At 47.1% G+C, this 26,145-nt stretch overlaps 1 long non-coding RNA gene across 1 annotated transcript; it reads right to left on the bottom strand.

Moving 5' to 3' along the window:
* Positions 1–22,699: 22,699 nt before the first annotated feature.
* LOC123596972 lies at positions 22,700–25,820 on the bottom strand. The gene is made up of 3 exons (XR_006711902.1): positions 25,695–25,820; positions 25,445–25,537; positions 22,700–23,327 (listed from the first exon to the last, which is right to left on the bottom strand). It is a non-coding gene; the product is annotated as an uncharacterized LOC123596972 (long non-coding RNA).
* Between the last annotated feature and the right edge of the window lie 325 nt (positions 25,821–26,145).

Here is a 26,145-nt window from a genome sequence, read left to right as displayed (position 1 = left end):
AAGGATGGAGAGTACTACAAATTATACACATGTACAGAAATATGAAACTTTCTTTTTAGTTTTAAAATTCCTTTCACCAGCAACTGACTATTTAAAGCAAAAGATAGTAACATTGATTTGTGTAGTTTATAATATATGTATATATAAAATGTGTAACAACAGCAAAAAGATGGAAAGTAGATATAAACTTCTTAAATTATATTTTAGTGATATAATATCATTTGAAAATAAAGTATGAAATATTAAAAATATGTATTTTAAATCCTAGAACAACCCTTCCCCCCAAAAAGAAAGAAAGTGGTAAAGTTAATCAATAACAGTAAATACAAAATGGAATCACAAAACATAAAAATTAATTTTTAAAAAGACAAGTGGAGAGGAAAAAAAGGAACACTTATCAGATTAATAAATAGAAAACAAATCAAAATATGTTATACCTAAACCCACACATAGCTATAAGTGCATTGAATATAAATGATCTAAGCCTGAATTATTTTATATGATAGTCACTAGCCCCATGTGGCTATTTGAATTGGAATTTAATTAATTATTAAAAAATAAAATAAATATGTCAGTCCTCAGTCAACCTAGAATCATCTCCAGGGTTCAGTAGTTACAGGTGGCTAGTGGCTGCCATCTTGGGCAGTGTAAATAGAGAACATTTCCATCACCATGGACAGTCCTGTTAGACAATGCCCATCTAAACATTTTCCACTGAAACCCAGACTTTTCAGATGGGATGAAACAACATGGTCCACATGTATGCTGTCTCCAAAACAACAAACACGAAACAACAACAAAACAGCCATAAACATAAAGACAGAGATGTATAGAAGTAAAAGAATGGAAATAGAAACGCCATTGGCCATGAATCACAAAAGAGCTGGAACCGGAGACTTGAGAACAGGAGATCCTGCCAGGACTGGAGGGGGTCATTTCATTATGATAAAGGACTCACTTCATCATGGTGGCATGTGATACTAATGTGCACGTACCTAATAACAGAACTTCAAAATAGATGAAGCAAAAACTGGCAGAACTGAAAGGAGAAATGGACATATTATATTTGGAGAATTAAACACCTCTCTCTCAGTAAATGACAGAGCAAATAGAAAATCAATTGGGATGCACTGGACTTGGGGAACACTATTACCCAAGTTGACCTGATTGATCTTCAAAAAAAGAAAACAGTACACACCAGAGCTGCAGAAAACATATTATTCAGATGCATGTGGAACATTTGCCAAAACAGACAAAATACTTGGTTATAATATCAATCTCAATACATATTAAAGGGTTGAAATCACAGTGTTGTTGTGTGTTTTATTTTTACCGTGACTGAATCAAATGATAAATCAGTAACAGAGAGGTATCTGGAAAATCCCCAAATTATTGGAAATGAAACCAAACACATCTAAAGAACACAAACATCAGGGAAAAAATTATAGCATATTTCAAACTAAATGAAAATGTGACATAGTAAAAATTTTAACATACAGTGTGATTGTAGTGGAAAATTTTCTACCTTTATATGCTTATAGAGAGGATTAAAATCCATGACCCAAATTTCCAATGTAGAGGCCGGAGAAAGAATAATCTGTACTTGAAGTGGGTGGAAGGGAAGAAATGTAAGAGTGGTGATCCATGAAATAGAAAATAGACAAACAATACAGTAGATTAGTAACACTAAGATCTGGCTTATTGAAAAGGTTTGATAATCCCTGGTGTGACTGATCGAGTAAAAAAAAAATAAACATATTTAAATTCTCAATATCAGGAATCAAAGAGGGGACATCACTTCAGATCCAACAGACATTAAAAGGCCAATAAGAGAATATTTGATAATGTTATGACAACAAACACAGTAACTTAAAAGACACAGTAACTTAAAAGACTTGAAAAAGACAAATTCCATGAAAAGCACAAATTAACAAAATGGATGCAACAAGAAATAGAAAAATCTCAGTAGCCCTAGATCCAATAAAGGAACCAAATTCCCAACTTCAGAATTTCTCCCAAAGGAAACACAAGGCCCGTGTGATCCCACTGATACATTCTATGAAATATTTAAGGAAAAAATAATACCAATCCTACACCAATTCTTTCAGAAAATAGAAGGGGGTAGGAAGAACCTCCAGACTCATTTTTTGAAGCCAGCATCAACCTTACACCAAAACCCAACCACAGTGTTATAAGAAAAGAAAACTACAGACTGATACCCCTCATGAACACACACACAAAATCCTTCATAGCCTGTTAGGAAATACCCAGAAACATATACAAAAAATATCATTTCCAAGTGAGGTTTATTCCAGGAATACAAGAAAATCACTTCGACTCATTTGTTAATATTAACAGAGCCGAAGAGAAGGATGACATGATAATCTCAACAAATGTAGAAAAAGCATCTGACATTACTTAAACCCAGTTCGTCTTAAAATTGTCAGCCCACTAGGAATGAAATGAATTGTCCTCACCTTTGAACATGCATATCAGTCCGCAGTTCACTTCATATTTAATGGTGAATTTGAATGCATTTTTTCCTATGGAAACAATGCAAAATACCCCCTCGCCACTTCCCGTGAATGATGTACTAAACTTCCCAGCCAGTGCAATACAGAGAGATAAAAAAGAATTTAGAAGAAAATAGAAGAAGAAAATGCCTGTAGAAAATCCTTCTAAGGGATCTACCAGGAGAAAAGAAAAAAAAAAAGCTGACGGAACTAAGGAATGACCTCAGCCAGATGGATCAGCCTAAGGTCGACCTACAACAGTCAACTGTACTTCTGTGTATACACTGACAACAAACAACTAAAGATTGGAAACTCAAAAAGTAATAATTACAATAGCATCGAAAATACAAAACACTTGGGAATAAATTTAACGAGATGCGTGTAAGAGTTATACCACGAAAATTACAAAACACTGCTGAGAAACGAATGAAGACTTACCTAAATGAGGAAGATATGTGCCTATAAGTCGTCAGACTCCCTTGCGTTAAGACGTCTATTCTCTCAGCCTCCTCTGCAGCTTTAAACCATTCAAATCAAGTTATCAGCACACTTGGTTTTGTACAAATCTGTGGCTTATTTTGAAGTGTATTCAGAGTTTTAGATGTTTCAGAATAGGCAAAATAGTTCAGAAAAGGAGGAAGTTTGAGGATGTAAACACTTCTGGGAGAAGGGCAGATAGGCCAGGGTTTCTACACCTGCCGTCATGGACATAAATGACTCTCCTGCTTCCAGACTGTAAAATCGTCTGTGAAGCAAATTCACAATTTCCACCACACAACATCTCTTCTGGAGCGTAGAGACAAATGGAGTATTTCCTGAATCATTTCCGCAAACTCGTACAATCTAGATTCTACAATCTCTGCACAAAAATGTGATAAAGTCAATGTGCTTTATTAAAAATAATGTCAAGGAGAGTAAGCAGTGCATTTGGAGGATGGTATAACATTACTGAAGAGGGATTCTTTCAATAATTCAGGAAGATTAAATATCAAGGAATCCATTTCTCCGGCCTCCAAAAAGAAAGTTAACACTTGTTGGCAGTTGATGGGTATTTACAAAATTCTGCGAGTGAAATCCACAAGTCATTTTCAGTGTCCATCAACCAACACTCCAACCCCAAGGCAGCAAGTTAATAGCTTGTGTCTATACTGGCTCTTCTGTTCTTACCTGAAGGGTCTGTTTATTTAAGCAGCCTTAGTGGTTCTTAACCCATCAAAAGTGTTAGTTTAACAAAGAATACCAAACAATTAACCTCTGATGGGAAAAAGGAAAGGATTAAAATAAGCAAAATTTATCACTTTGTCAGCTTCTGCAAACACCACCTTGATGAGCTTAAAGTTCCTATCAGAAGAACAGATACACCCTGCCTACAAGACACGTATCTCAATTATTGCGCCGTGTGAATTTCTACCAGAACGTATCAATGAATAGTGTGGCTGGTCTGCATGAAGCAAATTGGCAGGCTTGATGCATTTCTTCTCCACTGCATTAGGTGGGTGTCTGATTTTGCCGTCGCGAGAGAACAGCAGCGAACCTTCCGCACACTCTTCATCTTGCAGAGCTGGAGGCTGAAAGGAGGGGTACGGAGGTTCTGTGCGGTCCCCCGTGAGTCAGCTGTCCCCGCAGCGAGCCGCCCACACGCTGGCCAGGAGCTCCCGGGGGAGAGAAAGGAACCCCGGGGGCTCTGCCCAAGGCCCCCTTGGTCAGCTCTGACAACCTGGTGACCCCACGATCCCCCCGGACACATCAAGGAAGCCAGACAGGGAGCCACATTCTTCCAGCTGGAGACTGCAAGCCTGTGGACGGCAGGTCCAGACACAGCTCACGACACATCATTACTCTGCACACTGTAGAATGCAGGTGACTGGAAGCCAAGATGAGATAGGGCTGGCAGATTCCGTTTCCCCTCGGACAACCCAGGCCTCCTTGATGGAGTGCAGGTCTCCGCCTGCTCCCCACAGGCTGTCTGGACCCACTGCCTGCAGCCCTTTGGGACCCTTGGGGCCAGGACGAGGCAGGCCATCACTTGTTCTGTATCTGGAAACATTTCGTCAGGGCAGGGCAAACACTGCTTTGTGCTCTGAAACACCCAGACCATGTTCCTTCGACCCTACGAGCTTTGAGAGACGAGTAGGAATGTTATGCCTTTTATACAGCCTTCTGATATTCCTTTCTCAAAATAATCCCTAAAATAAAAAAAAAAAAAAAAAAAAAAAAAAAACAGGAGGAAGAAGCTTTATGCAGCCTTTGGCTGGGCCAGGAGCATGAGACATCTTGACCAGATGGAAATTCTCGCTTGTAGCGGATCACATACACACCTTTTGAGTTTTCTCATGGGGTCTTCTGCCAGGTGAGTCCTGGGCATCTCTCTCTGGCCTTGTTCGTCTCCTCCCCAGGATTCTGGGGGCCTTTCTTGTCCCTTTCCATCTGGTTCTGTTTCAGAGAGTGATGGCAGATTCTCAAAGCTTTAACACTCCCAGCTTTCTCCGAGGGCAGTAACTCTAAGACAATACTGTCTCTTGCTATTATTAGACCCTTAGCACAGCTTACTAAAGTCAACCAATATCTTGCTATTCTAACGACGTCTCTGGTTGGATAATACATCTTGACAAGAAGCTTCTCCCTTCAAATGATGTGGAAGGAAAGGAAACAACAGAGGTGGGGACAGCCCATCCTGCCCGGTCTCCCCCTTAAAAGCACGCGGGCATGGACTCTGCGAGGTTATCTATAGCCGCGAAAGCCAGCAGGCATCCATGTGGCCCTTGGGCCTGTCTCGTAGAATGCCCTCAGCTCAAGGACAGCCAGCTCCATGGTTCTCCTGCTTTGTCTAGCACAGTCCTGATGTTTGAAGTTTTTATCGGAAAAGCAAGAGCTGTTGCATACCAGTGAAATCTGAAACCTGGCCTGACATCCTCTGGGGCAGGGGTGCATAGTAATAGGTTCAAAGGACAGAGGGGGAGGTGAGGGCTGGCCGCAGGGGAGCCTTGTTTGTTTGAAGAGGCAGGAGACTTGCAGGAAGGGTCACCTTTTATTAGCTGTAAATACATTCCTGAGGCAACTCCTCCAGGTATCCAGTAAATTCTCAGAAAGGCGGGGGGAGGGTGGGATTGAACTTCGCTAATTGGAGGGTCTATTGCCAGTGGCCGTCACCAGTCTCTGCTCTGAGCTTGTTTATATAACCAGCCCCTTCAATTGCCGTTGGGCCACATGTGGCCCCGGTTGCTGAGCACAGAGACTTGGAGGTTAGATCCCTTAGCAGAAGCCCCGTGGAGCAAACAGCCAGCCCGGGCTCCATTTGACAGATTTCAGAGGCAAGGACAGTCGTCATGAAAAATACAGAGGGACCATGACCTCAGGTTAGGAGAGAGGAGGAAAAATGCCTGAAAACATTCCTTCTTTGTAGCAAATTGGTCCTTGATGTAGAACAGTGCCTTATACTCCTTAGATTTGCAATAAAGCCTCAACGGTCACGGTCAAGACTTTCTGGAGCATTCAGGGGAAATACAGAAGCACTTGAAGTGATTGTTTTTTTTTTTAATTTATTTTTTAAGTTTCTTTTGAGAGAGACAGCAGGCAGGAGAGGAGCATAGAGAGAGGGAGCAAGAGAGAATCCCAAGCAGGCTCCATGCTATCAGCGGGGCTCGAACCCATGAACTGTGAGATCATGACCTGAGCCAAAACCAAGAGTCAGACGCTTAACCCACTGAGCCACCCAGGTGCCCTTGAAGTGACCCTTAAGGTCCGCTATCAACATTTCTGTAAGAGGGACAGGCACACATATAAAAAGCAGGACTCAAATTATTTGGAAATTTTATATACACATCTACTTATGAATATGTGTTAGAAGAGAAATTCCTGCCGGAACAGGTAAACCTATGACATGAAAATAAATAGCCAAAATAAAAATCAGTGCTCTGTCTATGTACTTGAGAAACATATAGTTAAATATTTCACTTTACAAAGATTGCAGAAATCAGCCTGTGGGGAAGGAATTTTCCTTTCTGTGTTGATTTTAATATCATGTCCTCAGCCTCCAGCTTTGAGACCTTTATCCTTGCTCTGAACCAAACTAAAAATGTCTTTCCTTTTCAAAAATCTTATTGAGCTAAGCAATTTCTTATTCCCTGCTCATTATGTTCACACCACACACACACACACACACACACACACAGCCTTTTCTACAATCCTGTGATAGTCTCTCCAATTCTAGCCAGACAGAATATATAAAATTCCCCTTCGAAACCCAACAAGAATAGTAGGGGCTTATGGATTAACGACCATGCGCATTAATGAGTGGATTTCAGAGGGCCCCAGAGCAATTTCATTTTTCAGACCACCTAGTCACTAGGATTACTCGTCCCTCACAAAATGCACTTAACATGTGCAGTGTGGGCACCTGTTTACCCTAGAACTGCCCTGGGCTTGGATCTGATTTCACCATGGTCCATCACAGCTGCCAAGTGCCAAATGCTCACGGCCACCTCTGGCCACGCCAGGCACCCCACATTAGTAGGAGGTGAAAGGTCCCATGTGTCTTGACTAATCTCAGGATGCGTGACTAGTCCAATGTTTTCCTTTTTATGCCCAGGTCCCTATTTTGAAAAAAAAAAAAAAAAAGTTTTCCACAACTGTGTCTACATATTCCTTGTTCATGATTTTGCTTCCTGCATGTGGCTTTCAGCATAACTTTACGAGCATTGAGCAAAGCCTACTGACTTCGAAATGTCGATTCAGGAAGAAATCGTCTACGTTTTGGTGATCCTAGATGAGCCTGATTCATTTACCTCCATCTTTTACTTTCAAAAACCCGAATACTACCAGCAACGACAGCACAAACCCTCCACCTGATTAATCTGGACTCAACAAGCCACAGAAAATGCTGGAGTCCTTGTGTTCCCTGAGACCCCCACTAGCCTCCCGATACCCCACAGCAGTGGGGCTAACCCTGGCCCATCTGCACACATAACTTGCATTTCAGCTACACCACTCTTGTTCTAAGTCGCATCCAATAATCACAGCAACTGATTATAAAGTGTCGCTTGGTGCAGAATGTTGCATCCAGATTACATAGTTTTATTTTGGCTTCGTTTGGTTTTCAATAATAAGAGATTGAGGTAAGTGATGTTGGCTGGAGAGGAAGCGTTGAAAACCTCAAGCAATTCTTCCTGCCTCTGACTGTGCTACCTACTTCCTATAGGATAGTGATTTGTTATGACGATATCTTCAGCTCTGTTTTATACATTAGAAGGTTAAGGACGTTGCCCAAATTTAACGAGTTAGTACGTGAAATAGGTAAATGACATAGTAAGTGCTTGATGGCTCCTACGTTCATGCTTGACCTGCTGTAACTCGCTGCCCTCTTAGAAGTAACCTGTATTCCTCTCTAGGCAGCATAGCTCCAGATATTGGATTCCACATGACAGTCTGTTCAAGGTGCACTTTCTTCCTCTGCTAGGGTGAGTGGAAAGCCCTGACAAAGAGTCTTCTGGGGAACCCGCTGACCATGAGCGCCTCAAGGGAGGACTGTTGGCATTCCTAGAGCCTAGCATAACACTTTGCACGGACCACAAGTTCCAAAAGTGTGTTGGAGGGGTGCATGAATGAATGAATGAATGAATGAATAAACATGGCAACGCATAACACAAACAAGTGTGGGTTCTATTTTGGCCAGGTAAGCTGGTTTGCTCCCACCACCCAAGACACACGATATTCAGTCTGCCAGCTCACAATTACGGTACATTGAAAGCAATCAGAAGGATGAAATGTAGGCTGACCTCACCACAGACACGTCTGGGAGAGCTCCATTTATGCAGAACCCCTTGGACGTTCCTGCGGTAACAGGAAGTAATCTGGGAACGAAGACAAATCCGAGACAGGATGAGTCAGAGGCATGGTCAGCCCTGCTCTATTTCCCCTTCACCCCCTCTGCCAGCGTGGAGGACTTTTCCCAAACCCTCCTGACAACTGCTATTTAAAATATTTAAAATGATTGTTGGCACGTTTTGGGCCATCGTTTAAAAAACCATGCCCATTTTAGCCACTCTGACTGGCATGAGGTGGTATCTCAGTGTGGTTTTGATTTGTATTTCCCTGATGAGGAGCGACGTTGAGCATCTTTTCATGTGCCTGTTGGCCATCTTGATGTCTTCTTTAGAGAAGTGTCTATTCATGTGGATCCTGAGAAACTTAACAGAAGACCATGGGGGAGGGTAAGGAAAAAAAAAGTTAGAGAGGGAGGGAGCCAAACTATAAAAGACTCTTAAAAACTGAGAATAAACTAAGGGTTGATGGGTGGGAGGGAGGAAAAGGTGGGTAATGGGCATTGAGGAGGGCACCTGCTGGGATGAGCACTGGGTGTTGTATGGACCAACTTGACAATAAATTTTATATTTAAAAAAAACAACGTGCCCAGTTATAGTCTCCAAAAGTGAAGGTCACTATTGTAAAAGTAGCTCACAGAGGAGCTAACAGAAATGGCCAAATGTGTGAAAAATAAGAAAAATGGAGTAATTACTTTTGTCCTTATTGAAAGTGTTAAAGATTTAGAGCTTTATTTTTATTATTTATTTATTTATTTACTGGGGGGAGGGGGAGACAGAGAATCTCAAGCAGGCTCCATACCCAGTGAAGAGTCTGACACAGGGCTTGATCTCATGGCTGTGAGATCGTGACCTGAGTAGAAATCAAGAGTCGGATGCTCAACAAACTGAGCCACCCAGGTGCCTGATGGTCATCTTTTCGACAGTCTTTTGTCATGGCAAAACCAGGAAAGTTTTGGAGGCCCAGTGTTGTCTCTGTTGATGCCTCCAACGTTGGGAGTCTTCAAGTGCTTGTCTTACTTAACGAGACTCTGATTTCCTTACGAATATGATCACTGTCATCTCAAACTTTCTTACCCATCATTTAATAACACTTAACTAAGCACCTTCAGCATTCAGCCAGGCTCTACAAGGACTTCACAGGTACACCTTCATGCTGATCGAAAAGTCACTGTTCAACCACAACAATGTCCAGACTCTTTAGAATTAATGCCATTTTAATGCTTATTTGTTTTTGAGAGAGAGAGAGAGAGAGAGAATGAGCCAGGGAAGGTAGAGAGAGAGGGAAACACAGAATCTGAAGCAGGTTGCAGGCTCTGAGAGGTCAGCACAGAGCCCGATGTGGGGTTCAAACCCACGAACCATGAGATCATGACCTGAGCCAAAGTCAGACACTTAATCGACGGAGTCACCCAGGCACCCCAGAATTAATGCCGTTTTAGACACAACTGTTTAAGTCTGAAACACAGTACCAAAGGTTACAGAGAGAGGGTAAGAAGGGAAAATCTGTGCTGCCACGAAGGCTATAATCGAGAAGTGACTTGGATTGTGGGGGGTGGTGAAGAAATGTGATGTTTGTGCTTAAAATATCAGTGAAAACACTGTTACAGAAACAGATCGTGTCACCTATCTTCAAATTTTAAGTCATTTCTAGAGGGAAAACATCTAACTGTCTACACTACTTTCACAAATAAAATTGTCATTAGGTGGAAATGGAACGAGCTTGGAGTGAGTTGGAAAGCAGCACATTTTGATCTGCCAACGAGTCTTTTTCCATCACTTATCCTGGAGAAAGCATAACTCTTGTTTTCTTTTGCCGCGGCTGTTTTGATAACTCAGCTGTCATGCGTACATCTGTGCCAGGGCCCATGTGTAAGAGCTCGCTCTTTATTCCAAGGAGATGGCAGAAAGTTCAAAAGGCAGAACAAAGTTAAATGTCACCAAAGAGGGTATATGTGTCATAACAACTCAGAAACAGAGACGATTAAAAATGACAGCTACGGCAGTCCTTGGATTTCAGAAGTTTCCGTAGGAGAGGGTCCCTTCTGGTGGAGCTGGCTCTGAGGACAGAGAACAGAGAGCTGCAACCAGGAGAGAGTCCACATGAGTGGACAGGCAGGTGCCCTCACAGTCCCAGGGAGCACATTCCAATGTCTGCTTATTGAGGGAGCACCTCCGACAGCATCTCACTGTCTCTGAGCCACAAAAAAAGAAGGCAGCTCCCAAGGCATAAAACTCCCCCACCATTTGCAGGGAGCGATCCCTTCAAAGCTCAGTGGGGCCCCACTGAAGGTCTATGACACACAGCGTGCCCACAGATGAGGGCACAGATTTTCTCAGAGCCACCGAGAATAAAACTTATCACCATAAAAATGTGGCTTTCTCTTGCCACCACAGGCTAGGATTCCCAGTTGCCAGCTGCCCAGAACCCTTTGGTTTTGGTGTTGACGTTCCACACCGTGCCTGAGCCTCGGCTCTCGCTCTGCAGAACTGTTTTCGTCTTCTTCGGTGGATAAGGCCTTTTCCTGTCTTACGACAAAGATTCCTAGGAATTGCTCAACACTGAATCCACAGTTTGGAAGGAGAGGAAAGACAAGGCACAACCACTGGCCAGTTTTTCCTTGACTCTGATCATAAAATCAAGTTCAAGTGGTGTCATTCCACACTAATCGGAATAATGAGGTAAGAAAATGCAAAGGAAATGGTTTCCTTCAAGTGCCCATTATCTGATGCCAATTCACAAAGAAATGCTTAGGAAATTGGAAGTGCATGGAGCAGTCACATGATGTGGGGGGGACTGAAGTCAATATGGCCATTGTTATGCATTCCAGGGTCAAAGTCTCATGAGTGTGTGTGGGGGGGGTTTAATGACACAAATTACTGTTCCTATTAGTGAGTGTTGAATGATGCCAGCTATCAAGACTGTGTCTAGTGGAAATAAGGTGGGCAGATCAGTGTTTTAATACTGTTTACTACAGTATTTAAAATTAAGACCAAATGCCAGCAAATAATGCACATTCTTTTCTGCGTGAACTTCTCTTTCTAAGAATTCAGTCAGTAGGAGGTTGAATTTCAAGTCTACCTAGAGAGCTCTATGAAAAATGAACAACGTGATCTTTGAAGGATTTCGTTTCACCCGAGATACTCTGATGTTCCCTTTGTCTACATCCAGTACTCATTCACCATAACGTGGGTAATGGTCAGAAGATGTCAGAAGCCAGAAGATGCTCGAAGGCACATTTTCATTTCATCTGCTTTTCTGACACGTTAGTTTAACTTCATCAGGGGGTTGAAGCCGATTTCCTGAAGCAATTTCCAGGGTCCTTGTGCAAAAAGTGAAAACCATTCCCATTCTTCTAAGACATATGGTTGTTATTATGTAAAAATTCTCCTGTGCCATTCTGGCACCCGCCCTCTCCACCCCCTGCCCCCATCACCACTTCTATGGATCAGGCTTAACCACTGTGTTTAGAATGCATTCATTGTCCAAGGCTTTCTGGGCAAGCATCGGCCCATCACCCACCCCACCCCCCAAAAAAGAAGGGAGTTTATCTCCTCTGGAGTTCCACATCCCAGCCCTCAGCCAGAGGGGGCTCTGAGGCGGTCACTACACTGACACCAGGTGACCTAACAGTCCAGGAGATTTATCTTCTTCTACTTGAAAGAGGGGACCAGGGTCATCTCAGAGAGTGCAGTAGACCAGAACCATCAGGTGGACCTGGGGACCTGGGGTACCATTAGCAGAAAGCAGCTCATCTGGGTGTTGGGATACCTGCGGTGGGGGCTCTGGAGCCAGGCTGCCTGGGGTTGAATCTTCTGCCTCTAATGCTGATAAAATCTGTGACTTCTAGCAAGTTATTTACCATCTTCCAAGCTTTCAGTGTTCCCATCAGGAAACAAGCACCCACCTCACAGAGCTGATGTGAAAGCAAAGTGAGGTAGAGTGTATAAAGTGTTAGGCAAAGTAGTCGGCACAGAGATAATTAATAAATACTAGCTCTTACCGTTCTTTGCCTTGCAAATACAAATAAGCCTAATGCTTATCTCAAAGACATTGGTGAAGTTGAAGGAGTTGAGGGCTGTAAAGTCATGGCGCATCTTGGGTACTAACTGCATATGTTAAATGCTAATAATGGCAGTTGCTGCCAGTCTCAGCAACTGTATCTCATAGGAAGGGAGATCCAAGCATGATCCCATGGAGATTTTGGATGCTCAGGAAGTGACAGTAGGTGACAGTGGGTGTCCCAGACTTCTGATGTGGACAGAGCCTTAGGGAAGACGTGAGTCTACCCCACAGCAGTGATGCAGTGCGCGGGGCCAGGGTTGTCATGGAAACTGCTGACAGGCCAAGGGAAGCCAAAGACACATGTCCGGTTACCCCAGCTTGTCACACATGTCCCCTTTCTAGTCAGAGAAGCCAGACATCACCTTTAATTTTCCCTAACATCTGTCAGAGTCTGGTCAAAGCAGTAGTAGGCACTTAAAAGAGAAGAAGGCAGAGTCTGGAAATGGTGGTGGCTGAATAAAGTAGGACCAACTGCCCATCCATCATCTTCTTCTGTGATGAATGTGGTTGGACCAGATGCAGGGCTCAGGGTGCATCTCAGTCATGGTTTGACCAAGGCCCTGGGCCTCTGCCAAGTTCTAGTCCGAGGAGAGACCAGAGAAGAGCTGAGCAGGGTCTCAGGGCTCGTGTCAAGAGCATGGGCATAGTGGGTCCCATGTGGCACTCTGCCAGTGACTGGGACACTGTCCTTTTCTGGAACCCCTCTGGGTCCATTTCTGCCCACCATGGTGGGGCCAGATCTATAGTCTTTCTCCTTTATTACAGCAGACACTCCCCCTCAGACTTGCCTAGGGAAACAGGACCCACCTTCTATCCTATAGAGGCTATAGGAACAACCTCTGATTAACGCTGGAACTTAAAGTTTGGGGGAGGGGTGTCCTCTTGGCCAGTAGCAAGTTATTGCAAATAGTAAATTTGGAAACAAAACACCTCAACCTCTAATTTTTAACATATTCAGCATGACCCTCATTTTACCTTTTTCCTTTTTTCCCCCATAAGAACTCTTGACTTTAATAAATTGCTGTACATAAAGGGGATCTTAGAAAAGAAAGGAATCTGTATTTCTGGTATCCAATGGTCTGTTAGCTTAGTATGTATGGAACTTACTAAATGACAGAAAAATTTCACAGCTGTTCAAATCAGGCTAAAGAAAGGAGGGAAAAGATATTTATGTCACCACAGTAGACAATCAAGGCAACAAATAGGGCTTCTGACAATTACATAAACCAAGATTTAATAATTTCCAGAACTGTAAGCTAGAGATTTTGTTTTAAAAAAAAAGACAAAAAATCCTTTTAAAATGGATTTTTTAAAATGGCTAAAATTCCATAACCATAATGCAAATGACTGAGAGAGTCCTGCTGAAATGAAAAAGGCATCACAAATGTAGTCAGATTTTCAGCAGTGGGTCTCCTCCAAACACCTACTGGTGTGTGGTCATTTCCTTTTATTGTCATTTTACTGTTTTTCAAGCGGAGATAATCCCACCAGTTCCTCAAGGAGCTTCTCAAATGCAGGCAGATTCCTGCCCAAACGCAGATTCCTTTCTGCAAAACCCAAGGATACAGGAGGAAGTGGTCATGAGATCAGGCCAAGGCATCATCCCATGTAATACCCGAGACCCTGGGGCAGTTTTCAGGAGCCTGGAAACTGTAAGGGCTGTAGGATATGGTGATCAATGCTGCTGAAGTGTCCACAGCTTCCTCCACGTAGCCAAATTCAGCCACCAGCTTCATGGACATAAAGAGCCAATCATGAAGCCAGAGAGAGGTTCCAGAGGCCAGGAAGCAGAAGCTGAGACAAATCTGACTCAGAATCACCAGAGGCTGAGAGGTACCAACCATCGAATTGTCTTCCGCTCAGTGGAGAGTTCCAGCTGTTCATGTTTTTGCTGCAGCTCACAGCCATGCCATGTGGTTGGTATCCTCAGGCTCTTTGATCCCCTTCCCCCACTCTCTCCAGTAACTGGGAAAATACAGCTGGGCAAGGCAGCCATCCCTACCACATCAGATGATGATGTGTTTCAGCATAAGTTTGAAGAAATGGAAACAGTTTGTTGGCTTTAATAATGGTCCAAAGCGTGCATGACTACAGGAAGCTCTTTGTGGATCTGAAATTTAGGGTTTTGAATATTTGAACACAGTCCTTGCCAACCCACAATGCCCCTTGGACGATTTTTGGTGAACCAATGTTTGAACAAATCCAAGGTGCGGTTGGATGGATGGAGCGCCAGACCTGGGATATTTCCCAGAGAGGGGCCTTGGACCACCAGAGGCATGGTCCTCCAAAAAGTCCTGCAGATGTTGGAATAACTGACTGACTATCCAAATGAATGAATGAATGAATGAATGAATGAATGAAGGCTGAATGAAGAATAACTTTCTGTGCCTGACAAGGGGATTTAAACCAGTGGAGAAGGTAGAACATCCTTCCCCTGTGAGACCACCACCACAGCTGTGGCTGTCATTCTGTCTTAGCTCCTGAGACTGGAGGTGAAGAAGAATGTATTAGATAGTGAGGGAACTCAATCACTTGACAGGTTCTTTCAAACCCTAAGAATCTATGACGTGACAGTTGAAGAAGGTCATCAGAACCCACTCACATTGCTATTTCTCTGAGCATAGCCCCTGAGACTCCACTCCCCTTTTTGTAGACCCTTGGACTGAGCATTCTTGCCATGACCCTGCTGTGCTCCGTTTGTGTCCCACATTGGGACTCACCTTCTGGCTTCAGTTCTTTTTATTGCTTGGCCTGAAATTTGGCCTTATGTTCAAGACTCCTAGAAAAAGCCAATCCCCTGTTTTATGGGGACTTTCCTCTCAGTTTTTTTAAAAAATTCTTTTTACTGTTTATTCATTTTTGAGAGACAGAGACAGAGCACGAGCTGGGAAGGGGCACAGAGAGAAAGGCACACACACACAGAATCTGAAGCAGGCTCCAGGCTCTGGGCTGTCAGCAGGAAAGCCTAACGTGTCGAACCCACGAACCACGAGATCATGACCTGAGCTGAAGTTGGACGCTCAACCAACTGAGCCACCCAGGAGCCCCCCTCTCCGTTTTAATATCGAATCTGAGTACCACTTCTCTGTCCGTCTGTGCATATGATGCTGACGCACTTTGTCAGAGTCAAAGACAGGGTGTTGCTGGATGCCCATTGCTGGGAGGTTTCTTCAGGGCCACCCTACATTAAACATATTCTGGAGACTTCAAGAGAATGTACAGCCTCTATTTTTACCGTAAGATGGTCAGGGGAGAGATACTCTAGCTTGTAACTTAGGGATATACATTGGCCTCACAGATTCAGACCAGGGGAGGGAAACATAGAGTGAGCTGATCACCACCGCCTCCATCTTTGCTCACGGATCTTTGCTCAATTGATCCCAGAACTCTTTCTCACTGAGCGTAAATGTGATCTCATGTCGCCATGAGACTGGAGCTGACAATCGAGTGAATTTTGTGCTATCCTGACTTTGTCCAGCCAGTTGTGATATGTGTTTTTTGACAAAACTAAGGGATAATACAGAGTAAGGGACTATGAGGCTTCTGTGGGACTTGCAGTGACACCCAGTAGGGACTGAGAATATTCAGCATATGGGGATTGTCCCACTCCCACCGTGGCTTGCAGCTTACTTAGGTGTGAAAGGGGCTGCACCTGTCTATACGGCCCCTTGCCAGGTGTTCAGAAGGTCCCTGCCAGACTGCCCTGCTCCAGCAAGGGATAGAGAGGGACTAGTCATCTGGCCTCAGTTCTGCATCTTGGAGCTGCACACACTTGAGTCTTTGCCTTTGACTTGGGTCCCTAAAGGGACCTGTGCCCCTGATTAGGGTCCTGGTTGGTGGGGGTGGGGGTGGGGGTCCACAGGAAAGAACACTGGCTCTTGAGGGTCAGTGCTTTAATAAAAAGGGAAAATAGTCCAACAACCTGGTAGGCGGCAAAAACACCAGCCCACCAGTCTCCCAGAAGCACCTTCCTTGTCTTCATATACTGTTCTTGGCAAAGGGCCTCCACACGTGGGCTCCAAATGGCACTCAGGCTTGGCCCCTTTGACGGGCCTGCATATGAAAAATGTTCGTTGTGCAGGACTTTGGCTGTAATGGCACTTTGGCTGTAATGGCAGCTGTATAATGATGTGATTATTGGATTCCCCTTGGCTCTGCCCAATCCCTAAAGAAATAAGAATAAATTGGGCAAGGCACATGGCTGGGATCCCATGCAGAGCCATGCAACCCTCTTGGTTGATAGGTCCCACGTTCACAGTCAGAGGCGTGTCCCCATATTATAATGAGGGTGTCTCTGGTGCTCAGATGACCTTCATCATCCTCTCTATGGGGAAGGAGGCAACGTCCAGAGACAGAAGCCCGCTGGCCTCTGTGCTTATCCATAGACCCTGTGCCCGAGGGGAGCTCCGGCTTCTCCATATAAATAGCGGAGCACTCTACCAGGACAAAGGCACCTAGTGGAAACTTTCTGGAAGGGATCCTCTTTTGTGGTACAACTGTTGACAGATTTTACTACTAGAAACCGTGAGAAGGGAAGAACAAGGAAGGAAATTACCAAATATGTGTATATACAAATATGTGTGCTCACAACAAATCTTTAGGCAAAAATATGTATTCCTTACAATGAAATGTGATATGAAACTATAATAGAAATTCTATAGAATTCTATAACAGAATTCTATAATCAAGTAAAAGAAACTGTCCAAATAAGAGTCCCTAATGCTTGACCCTTAAACTGTTAGTCTGGATGGGAAAGGCTTAATAGAAATTTTTAAATCATGTTGAAATTGTCAGTCTGTAATATAGGGTGCGTTGCAAGTTGGGGTTCTCATATTTGTTCCTCTGTTGGACGCCTTGAAGATAGACCTCTGTGATATTGTGATTCTTCATAAGAAATATATATCTAGTCTTCGTCCTGGATCTGGGCGCAGAGCCCCTAAAATCCTTGTAATTTTCTAGGTGAGGCGAGCCGTTAAGGTGTCTTTCTTTTGTCATGTTAATGAGGCGACTTTTGGAAAGCACCAGGATCACCTAAGGATGGGAGGGGGGAGGGTTTGAGACTGAGTTCCCTTGTCAGCTACTAGTTATTGAATCAGTCATGCTTGTGTGGTGAAACCTCCACGAAACCCTGAAGGACAGGGTTCGGAGAGCTTTCCAGGTTGGTGAGAACGTGGAGGTGTGGGACAAGTGGCACCCTCAGCACAGACACTCCGCGTCCCCTCCCCGTGCTTTGGTCTATGCATTTCCTCCGTCTGGCTATTCCTGGGTTCCATCCCTCTCTCATAAACCGGTGACCTACTAAGTGAAATTTTCTCCGAGTTCTGTGAGGGGCTCTAGCTACTTGGTCGAACCTGGGGAGGGGTCTTGGGAACCTCTCATCTAGAGCAGGTTGGCCCGAAGCACAGGTGACAACCGGGGCTCGGCCACTGGCTACTGTGACAGCAGCCACTCAGCTGGCGTCACAGAATTGCTTGGTGGTGTTGGAAAACCCCACACAGGAAGTGGAATCGGAATCGCAGCCTCCCAGCCCCCGTCTTCTTTGTTAGCACGCAGATAATAAGAGGAATTCGATAGACTTCCATTTTATAAGAGTCAGCACCTTTTTTTCTTTCTTTCCCGTGTGGCTCAGGAGCCACCAGGTTTTATGGGGGGTTTTCCTTACACACCTTTATACTCAGGTGGCCTCAGAGACAGAGAACGCGACACAGCATCTTTGGCAGATTCGTCATGAGTTTACAGATCTGATTTTCGAAAGGATCCCTTTCCAGATGAGGAGCTCCCAGAGCGTCATCCTCCCAGGGCTGGGAAGGCCCTCTTCCCGGGCCGGCATGTGGGCCGGGGGCCAACACATCTCCACTGAAAACTGTCTCTGCAGGGCACTGGCCACAGGAAGTTTCCTCTTTCTGGTTTCGGTTTTCTGTGCCAGGGCTATTGAAATATGAGCCCTTCTGCTGTTTCAGGTCTTTTGCAAGAGGACACAGAATAGCGATTTTGATTAACAACAGTAAGAATAATTACAAAAGTGTTCAGGACCCTGCAGGCAGAAGGAGCAGCGTGTGTGAAGGGCCCGGGTGTGAGGGCGCCCAGGGCAGGCGGGACAATGAGCCATTCAGTGAGGCTGGAATCCAAGGTGTCCAGGGAGCAGGAGGGAGGTGAGCCTGGTGGGGACCCGTCCGCCCTGCACGGGAACAATGAGACAGGTTTTATTATCTATGCCACATATCATTTCATTTACTCTCTCTGCCATTCCTGGGAATTAGGTAGCCTCATTCTCTTTTTACAGATAAAAACTGAAGTTCAGGGAAGACGATAGTCTTCTTTAAGAGCCTCTAAGGAGCACGAGGGGAAATTGGGATCTAAAAGCCTGTCTTTCTGGCTTCTCAGTTCCTGAACCTTCATACGTTGATATGCATGTTGAAAACTTAACGCATGCGTATGTGGTGGTTTTTAAGTGTATGTATAAATTCTTTGACTCTCCTTCCTTAAGAGGTAAAGCTTAACAAACAAACAAAAAAAAAAAAAGAAAGCAAAAAAAAGTAAAGCTTAGCTCTCTGCCCCTGGGATGTGGGCGGGCTTAGTGACATTCTACAGAATCAGTACCTGTGGTGCCGGTGACACGTGTGACCTCCAAGGCTAGGTCGTAAAAGACGCTGCTCTCTCTGCCCCTCTTCCTCTCACACTCTGTCTCGATCTCTTTCTCAAAAATAAATAAACATTAAAAGAAATGTTTTTTTTTTTTTTTAATTTTTTTTTCAACGTTTATTTTTGGGACAGAGAGAGACAGAGCATGAATGGGGGAGGGGCAGAGAGAGAGGGAGACCCAGAATCGGAAACAGGCTCCAGGCTCTGAGCCATCAGCCCAGAGCCCGACGCGGGGCTCGAACTCACGGACCGCGAGATCGTGACCTAGCTGAAGTCGGACGCTTAACCGACTGCGCCACCCAGGCGCCCCTAAAAGAAATGTTTTAAGGAAGCCTGTGGAAGTTTGCAGAGGTCACGGAGTACCCGAAAAAGAGGAGAGATAATGATTAGACTTGCACGGTAGAGAGATCTCCCGGTATTTGCAGAAGGAAAGAGTAAAGTGGGTATTATGGGAGGCAGCCCCCCGGTGACTGAGAAGGGAAATGAGAGGTGGGAGAAGGATGGAAAGATGCAGAACCAGAAAAGCAGAGCCTAGAAATGCTCAGAGGTGGATATAACAGGACGTGCCCCTTCCTCCAACCTCTTCCTGCACCACCAGGCTCAGGCATATGGAGTGTTCAAGAATCATTTGCTCACTTGAACGAGTCTGACTTCCGCGAACATCGACGCGAGTCCGTGCAACCACAGAATTTTACAGATGCACAGCCCAGAGAAGTCAAAGGAGAGCGTCGAGCTCTACAGAAGAATAAACTCAGTGCTCAGCCCGGACACCTGCACCTGTTCCGGGTGCACAGCGTTACTCACGGGCATCCGTCAGCACTTAGTGTCTGTCACGTTCTGTGCTAAGAGCTTATATTCTCCACGGTCCTATCTAATAAATACCTTCACGATCCTCATTTTACGAATTAGAACAGGGTCAGCAACCTGTGGGCCAAATCTGGCGGCTGCCTGCTTTCTGGGTAACACAACCACGCTCGCTTTTTTATACATTGTCCATGGCCGCTTTTGCACTCCAGTGGCCAAGATGAGTAGCTGCTCTCAAGACCTCACGGCCAAAAATCTTTGCTATCTGGTCCTTAACAAGAAAAGCAAGCCGACCGCTGAGGTAGACCCCGGGTGGGGAGGCGGGACCAGCAAGCAGGGTGGTGCAGCCAATCAGAACCGGGGCCTTGAGAGCCCTTTAGAGGCTGGCTTTAGTGCTGCTGAAGGGGCTCAGGCAGGGCGACCGCCCGGTCAAGGTCGTCATCTGCCTTCCCTTCAGAGCAACACAGTACAGCTCAGAGAAGCTGGCATTTGAGGTCCATAGAGGCTCCCAGCGTGTCCAAAGAAGACCAGTGTTGGGGATTGGGGGGCGGTGCACAAACCTAGGCCCCCAGCAGCCCAGCAGGAGGGCCTTGGGAGACTCTAGCTGCTGACATCCGTGCTTATGCTCTGCCTGCCTGCCGGCACAGGAGATGTGGGCTCCACGCCTCCCGCGGGGACACCTCCGGAGAGAACCCCATGGAGAAAGAACATGTCTGAGCCGCTGGCTGGGATCCGGAGAAGCCGTCCTGGGTCCTGCGCAGGCCGGGCAACAGCACAGACCGCCCCCCGTGCTGTGATGCTCGCATCTACACGCTCTTTCCTTAGGCGGTTTCTGTTTCTATGCCGAAACACTCATTCTCTTCCAGCATGGGTTTGTTCTTTTTTTTTTAAGCCTGCCTTTGATGGGGTTCAGGCTGGCCGGCCGAGCCCAGGGGCGGATCACGGGGAGCCTAGCAGAGAGGCGTGGAGTGCAAGGGGGGGGGGGGGAGGACGCAGCCAGGCACACCCTGCACGCGTGGGAGCCTAAAAGTGAGGCAGGTGGGAGACAAAGGCATACGCTGCAAATGTACCAAGAGCCCAGAGCCAAGAAGGATCCAGCAACAGTTGATTCCAGTGGGCAGGGGATGGGAAGGGTCCTGCCAACGAGCAGCTTTGTGTAGGCACCCTGGATCTGCCCTGCGAGCCCCACGCACCGCTCTGGGCTCTACGGCTTGGTCTGCGGCAACGGGAGTCAGCAGAGATGCTAGAAAATAACACTGTGGGTCTGGGTCTGCTCAGGCAAGAGGGCTCTCCGGGCTCCTGCCCCACCAAGCAGAGCGGTGGGTAGCTGGTGCATGCCTGAGGATCCCACAGCCTCCCCTTCCACTTCTAGATTCTTCTTCCTCTGAGCCCAAAGGGCGTAGTCTCCAGGAGCTCCCGGTTCAAGTGTGCATCATCCTGGGGCAGAGGCGGGTCCCCGAACGATGCAGGCAAGAGCTAGTGCTTCAGCGGGTTGGCGGGATGTGATTCCGGGTAGCGGGGAGGCAGGTGAACTCAGTTCATGTATTTATGAAGGGCCCACGATGGGTCCGATCTAGTGGTGGGGGATAGAAAAGCAAGACGAACGAGATGCGGGCTCTGCCCCAAGGCACTTACGTCCTAGTAAGAGCTGTAAACAAGGACAGGAGATGGGGCAGAATAGTGCCTCCTTCCAGGGACGGCCATGTCCTAATCCCCCCACCTCATGTGGCAACAAGCAGATGTGAAGATGTTAAAGAACTTGTGTGAGGGGGCACTTTAGAGGAAAGCAGGAGGGTCAGAGTCCAAGAGATGTGACCAGGCAAGCAGAAAGCAGAAGTCAGAGTGGCTGGATGTGGGAAGGACTTAACCCTTCATGCTGTCTTTGCAGGAGGAGAAAGGGAACTCAAGTCAAGGGACACAGGCAGCCTCTAGAAGCCAAAAAGGGTGGCGGTGTGGATCCCCCCTAGAGCCTCCAGAAAGGAGTGCAATCCTGCGGACACCTTGGTTTTAGCCCGGGGAGACCCAGGATGGATGTCTGGCTTCCAGAACTGCAAAATAATAAATTTGCATTGCTTTAAGCCACTGAACTGACAGTAATTTGTTATGGCAGTGATAGCAGGTGCATATGCAGGGTCAGACGTGGCAGTGTCCCTGGGGGCTGTGGGAGCACCTGTTAGCTCAGGTTTCAGGGAACCTGCCTAGAAAAGAGGCCCACGTTGGGTTTTGATGGATGAATAGGAGTTGGACGGTCCCAGAGGGAGCCCATTCCAAGCAGATGGAAGGCAGGAGAAGACGCACAGTGATATACAATGAACGCCATGAGGTAGATGGGGGGCCCCCAAACCTGGGGCAACAAAGCACAAGGAGGAAAGGAGGAGAAAGGATGAAGCAGAGGATTTGTGCAGGGAACCTGTCCACTCATGCCTTTAGGTGGCACAGGTGAGGCAGCGGGTCACGAACCTACATGGTGTTTTCCTTTAAATCACATGCTTTAGAAAGAAACACTTGAATGACATCTGTCAACAGCTGGCTTAACCATCTTCACTGGCTATTAACTAGTTATTAAATCCATCACTTCATTAAAAGCAAAAGGGGTGCCTGGGTAGCTCAGTCCGTTAAGCGTCTGACTTCAGCTCAGGGTCTCGAGGTTCGTGAGTTCGGGCCCCGCTCGGAGCCTGGAACCCGCTGCAGATTCCCTGCTTCAGATTCTGGGTCTCCCTGTCTCTGTCTGCCCCTCCCCTGCTCTAGCGCTCTTATTCTCTCTCTCTCTCTCTCTCTCAAAAATAAATAAGTAAACATTTTTTTAAAAAAGTAAAAAAACTATCAGCTGTTCTGTCAACACGTGAAATGTACGTGTCACATTACCATTCTGACATTTTAAAATAACTTTAACAGGGACGCAGATAGAATCAAGTCATTGCATTATCTTGTAAGTGCGTTGCCCCAGTTTTCGGCAGAAATACCCAACATGCTGGGAAAGCCTGGAAAAGAGCCCCGGGGCCCTCGGACGAACCGCCTGCTAATTTTGTAAGAATACGGTTATCGGCCCCCAAACACAGAGCCGTGACAGCTGTCCTGGGTGGGGCAGAGGCTTTGACTTGACTCCAGCTCTGTCACCCGCTGCCTGGGGACTCCGGGCAAGCCACTTCAACTTTCTGACCTCAGTTTCCCCACCTGTAAAGTAGGGCTGTGGTGACACCACGGTCCTTGCATTCTGAATCTTAAAGAAAATAATAAGGGAAAATAAAGAATGTCTCCCGTAGTGTGGTGCTCCGTGCTCCGCTCCTCAAGGTGCAGCTGATGCGGAAAGAAGCCTGACTGTCGGCCCCGGGCGTCAGGCACAGAGCAGCCGGCTTTGCAGGAGTAGATGCCTCGAGATCCTGGGGTCGCCACCGGTGGCCGGGTACTTCCAATCGGAGAATCACGGAGACATGCCTCGTCTGCATTTGGGTGCTCGGGGCCAGTTGAGCCGGCAGGCCTGAGCTGAAAAATCATGAGGAAGCAAATTTCCAAACAAACCCAGATTCCCATGGAAAAGAATGGAAAAAGGTCAGGGGGTTGGACTTATTGGCTGCTGTCCCCTCCCTGGGCTGTGCCCCGGGTTGGTTTTCCTGTGCACTTGGCTCCTTGTGACCCGCTCCCAGAGTCCTTGGCAAGCCCGCCTCGCTGGCCTTACGAGCGAGCTTCCCTGACGCCAGGGTCATCTGAGATGTCACCGTGGAGACTGCCAGACCTCCCCGGAGCTGACCTCTTCTGTCCTCATTTCCAGGCCATTAGCATCCACCCCAGACACACACCCACCTTGTCAGGGGACTCCCCTCATCTAGATTTCATCAGAATGTATTTACAGATATATTGTATTTCATGGGTGAACATTTTCGAGCAGAGCCGGCTCCACAATGCTGGTGGGGCAAAAATCATTCAAACTACTCATAGGCAGCGTCGGCTGCCTCCGACTTCTGGTTGGAGTCTAACTAAGGTCATCGAGGCCACCTGCAAGTAACTGAAGGCAAAGGGACAGCAGACCCGCGGCTTCTCTAACTGCCTCTGTCCCCACTGCCCTTCCCGCTCTGCTGACCGTTTTCACTTTCCACTCACATCTGTACTAAACCCACGGCTGGTCTAGCTGACACCCCCCGGGAACGTTCCGTTTCCCTTTCCCACTCACTGCGATGCCTCATGTTCCCATCCTTCAGGGACCCATCATCTTTTTTTAGAGTCTGGACGGCACACCGGCAGAGAGCTAAGTGTGGGAACACACAGTGACCGAAGCAAAGCCCCTGCCCTGGGTGTGCTCATGGTCAGACAGGGGAGACAGACCCCACCCTGGTGAGTAGGTGATAAGGGACTGTGGTGGGTGCAACTTGAAGGTAAAGAACTAATAGCTCTATGGGGGACGTGGCATCGTGGAAGGCTTCCTAGAGGAGGTGATAGTCTTTCTCATCTTGACCATGTGGACTCTGAAGTTCCCGTGAAATGCCCAGATACAGATGCCCAACAGGCAGGTCCACAGAGCTGGAAGTTCAGGAATGGGATCTGAGTGGAGTGCTCCCCGGGCACGTTGTTGGCCCCCCGAAATCCATAGATGGAGCTCTCACTCTGTGGCCATCTCTCTGTCTGTGGTCACGTGGGATCTCCTTCCTCCCGAATTCCCTGGCCTTTCTCCACATATGTCCCCTTGGCCATTGGAAGCATCTGACATCACCACTGCCTGGCCTCTGTGTCCTGACCCCCTCCCTGGTGCAGCCCTCCTGGCCTGGTTCCCCTCCTCAGTCTCTGCGCTTTGTTTCCTCCTTTCCCTCCTCCCTTTGTCCCATCCGTTTATCAATAACCGATCCAAAGGTCCATTAAGCTCTTAAATGTGAGAGACTCGGCCTGGAGCAGGACAAAGGTCCAGTAGGGAGACAGAAGGGACAGTAGAAAGACTGGGGACGGTGCAAACATGACTAAGACCTGGCCGGGAACTGAGGAGTTGGCTGCGTACTTGGTGAGGCCAGATGAACATGGGTGAAAAGGAAGCAAGGAACAGAAGGCAACGTGTGAAAAATGCAAAGAGAAGGTCACGTGTCGGGGGGTTTCAGAGCAGGGAGGGGCCATTTCTGGTAGTGAGGGGTCAGGAAGACTTCTTTCAGGAGAAGACTTTCATCTCTGGGGATCGTGGGGATCCCCCTCCCTTTATGTCCCCCAAGGGGGCCTCTAGGATTATACTTGTCCCCGGGGGGCTGCTACCTGTTTGGTTCTGCCTCCTCCCCTAGACTGTAAGCCCCAAGAGGCCAGGAACCACATCCTGTTGACCACTGTGCACCTGCTTCCTGGCCCAGCCTGGGACCTGAGCAGGCACAGCAAATGCAGGTGGCGGTGAATCGTTCTAGTGGCCTTTGCCCGTGCCGCAGTCTCTAGCATTCTGTTTCTTACGCCCTCCATCAGGAAATGCACCAGTTCCTGGCAACAGCTGTCCGTTCTGGGTACGTGAGGTTGAGCCCACATCCCTCGCTGTGCATCGCGGACGGCCTGCCCAGCGTCGTATCAAGCCCTGCGTGTCTCGAGCCAGCCACGTGATCCCTCACCAAAAGAGACCTGACTTGGTGTTATCCCTTCACCTGCCAAAAATCCGGCTTCGGAGAAGGGTGGTGTGCAGGTAGCTGATGTTGGGAGGTCAACCAGGTAGAGGGGTAGGGATCTGGGAAGAGTACCTAGGGAGAGACAAAAAGCCCGTGCAGTCAGTGTGATACACCCTGCCATCTGATATCAAGCTGGTCACCACTGCCACCCCCCCCCCCAGCGGGACATGGTGAGGACAGAAGGGTGTGACTCGGAATGGTCCACGCGTGGGATGAAACGGAGACTCACCCGCCACCAGTGCCCATCTCCCCATGGCTGAGCGTTGGTCCACGAGATGTCAGCCCTCCTAAACATCACAGGTGCCCATGCAGGAGTGCCAGCCAGGTTCCCACGGGCAGCCCTCACGAGAAACAGGAGACATGGTCTGAAAGTGAGCCGCTGTCAGCACGATGCTGACTGAAGTGTGCGTGCAGCCCCCGACCATCCCCACGGCCGGGATCAGAGTTAGCGCGACAGGGCGGGTAGAGCAGAGCTCTGCTGTAGACCCCTTGCCTCCCGCCCCTGTCCACCCGCAGGACTGCCGGCCTCTTAGGCATCCGGGTTCCCTCACTGGGATGTCTGTAGCTCTTCCTCATTGCTGCCCCCCCTCACTCCTTCCAGCTAAACTTCCTTCTTTCCATCTTTCCTTGTATGTCTCTGAAACGCAGCCCCCCGTCTCACCTCCGCTGCTCTGTCAGTC

This window comes from Leopardus geoffroyi, chromosome C1, assembly GCF_018350155.1.
Source record: "Leopardus geoffroyi isolate Oge1 chromosome C1, O.geoffroyi_Oge1_pat1.0, whole genome shotgun sequence".
Classification (NCBI taxonomy): Eukaryota; Metazoa; Chordata; class Mammalia; order Carnivora; family Felidae; genus Leopardus; species Leopardus geoffroyi.
The sequence above is the reverse complement of the archived record's forward strand: the minus strand, read 5'-3'. Positions and strand labels throughout refer to the sequence as shown.